Source organism: Sinocyclocheilus rhinocerous, unplaced genomic scaffold (assembly GCF_001515625.1).
Source record: "Sinocyclocheilus rhinocerous isolate Xijiao unplaced genomic scaffold, SAMN03320098_v1.1 scaffold2184, whole genome shotgun sequence".
In the NCBI taxonomy this organism is placed as follows: Eukaryota; Metazoa; Chordata; class Actinopteri; order Cypriniformes; family Cyprinidae; genus Sinocyclocheilus; species Sinocyclocheilus rhinocerous.
This window is the reverse complement of record NW_015635537.1, coordinates 450,403-452,858: the sequence shown is the minus strand read 5'-3', so window position 1 is coordinate 452,858 and position 2,456 is coordinate 450,403. Positions and strand designations below refer to the sequence as shown.

General features: G+C 42.0%; 1 pseudogene; it reads right to left on the bottom strand.

The window, feature by feature from the left end:
- Window positions 1–679: 679 nt before the first annotated feature.
- Window positions 680–2,456, bottom strand: part of LOC107747238 (general transcription factor II-I repeat domain-containing protein 2-like) — a 3,828-nt pseudogene continuing 2,051 nt past the window's right edge.

Below are 2,456 nucleotides of genomic sequence, written 5' to 3'. Positions count from 1 at the left end.
TTTTTCATCATTATACAGTCTGTTTAAATAAATATTCAGAAACACATGCAGTGCTACTTTTTGTATTTTTTCTGTTTAACTTTTATTAAACTTCAGATCAAAATAGAATAGGCCTATACCCTAAATAAGGATAAATTATATTGGAACGCATCTCCAAAATAATCGCACACAGATGCACGTTGCCATTACAGTAGTCAGCGCCGAACAACAGGCAAATAAAATATAAACTGAGGTTACAAAAGTGATTCAGTCAAGATCAGTGAGGGATTTTCTTTTCTTTCGTTCTTTAAATTAACATTAATGACTGGCGGCAGTGGCTGCTGTCAATGCACGGATCCAATACACCCTTGTTTTCTTTCTCAGCTCTTTACGTTCACTTAAGACAGGGGTCTCAAACTCAAATTGGCTGGGGGCCATTGCTGTGATTGACACCTCATAGGAGGGCCATTTTAACATTCAAGCACAACAAAAAAGCGGAACATTTCTGAAAATTTACTTAACATTATTTCTAATTTACTTCAAATTCCATTGCTAAAATATTTTTAACAAAAAATGCAAAAAATGTAAACAGCAGTGTCTCTATCAACAGTATATATTAGTTTTTAACAGGTAGTGTTCCCTTACTTCCCTTACTTTATTTTAACTTAAATAACTTAAAACCTTGCACTCAACTAACAACATTGCACTGAACAAATGCAAACCCTGAATACATTTGTACACTATTCTATTTCTTGCCAGACACCTGGCAGCGCTTCTGCTCACACAACTGAGCCACGTTTGCCCTGATGGAGGTCACAGTTGAAACTCTGAGTACAGCTTCAAGATGGGCATCACTAAGCCTGGACCTGTACTTGCATTTATTGAAGTTCATAGTTGAGAAAAGTTTCTCACACAGATATGTGCTTCCAAAAAGGCACATTACCCGAGTGAACACTTTGGACAGCTCTGGGAAGCATGGAGGTAATTCTCTCAAAAACTGTCCAGTCTTGTCTGCTTGTCCCTGAGCCTTTCTGAATTTAGTTTTTAGCTCACTGTTGCACTGCAAGTCGATAAGTTCAATTTGCAACAAACTTGGGACACTCTCCACATCAGCTGAGAAGGGGTCTGCAAACAGCTGGAAAGTGTCAGGATGTGCCTTGAAGTCAGCAAAACGCTGATCAAATTCCTGCAGTAGGTTTTCAATAGCAGAGGCATATTCATCACCATTGAATGCTGTGCCCTCCTCCACAAGAGATCTGCATGTTGGGAAATGACTGAGGTTTTTTGCTGAAAGCTGAGTTTTCCACAATCTTAGTTTTGTGGAGAAGGCTTTCACACTTTCATAGGCTGCTGTGATGAGCTGACCTGGGCCCTGGAGCTTCAGGTTAAGGACGTTCAGCTCCTGTGTTATCTCAACTAAGAATGCAAGATCCATGACTCATTTAGCATCATCAAATTCAGGAACATCCATTCTGCCATCTTCCATGAATCTCTTCACCTCTGCTCTTAACTCAAAGAATCTCTTCAGGACATTCCCCCTGCTGAGCCAGCGCACCTCAGTAAAATAGAGTACATCACCATATGTTGACTCAATTTCTTCTAAAAAGGCTCGAAACTGGCGGTGCTGTAAACTCCTCGACCTGATGTAATTGATACATTTCAGGACAACAGACATGACATGTTCATATTTCAAGCATTTGCTGCACAGTGCCTGTTGGTGAATAATGCAGTGCAGAACAACTGCTGGATCTGCATTTTCCTCTTCTAACTTTCTTTGTACTAGTGCTACCAGTCCATTTTTTTCCAGTCATAGACGGGGCGCAGTGGTAATGCCGACCAGCCTGTTCCATGGCAAACCAGCGCGCTCAATTGCGTCACACAGCTGCTGAAATATATCTTTGGCTGTGGTACGGCCGAGCATTGGACACAAACTCAGCAACTCTTCCGTCACTTCAAACTGGTCATTAATACCCCTGATGAAAATTGCTAGCTGAGCACTGTCGGTTATGTCTGTGCTTTCGTCAAGCGCCACAGAGTATGCAGTGAAAACTTTAGATTTGCTGCGTAACTGATCATCCCAGCCAACATTGATATGTGGGCCACATATGGGTTATACCTGGGCAGCATGGGTTCCATGTGGGCATGGGCTGAAAATGGGAAATTTATGTGGGCCCCATGTGTGTTTCACAATGTGGGTCCCATATAGGTTTGAACATATGGGACCTTTATGGGATCTATGTGGGCATGGGCTGAAAATGGGCAATTTATGTGGGCCCCATGTGTGTTTCACAATGTGGGTCCCATATAGGTTTGAACATACGGGACCTTTATGGGATCTATGTGGGCATAGGCTGAAAATGGGCAATTTATGTGGGTCCCATGTGTGTTCCACAATGTGGGTCCCATATAAGTTTGAACATACGGGACCTTTATGGGATCTATGTGGGCATAGGCTGAAAATGGGCAATTTATGTGGG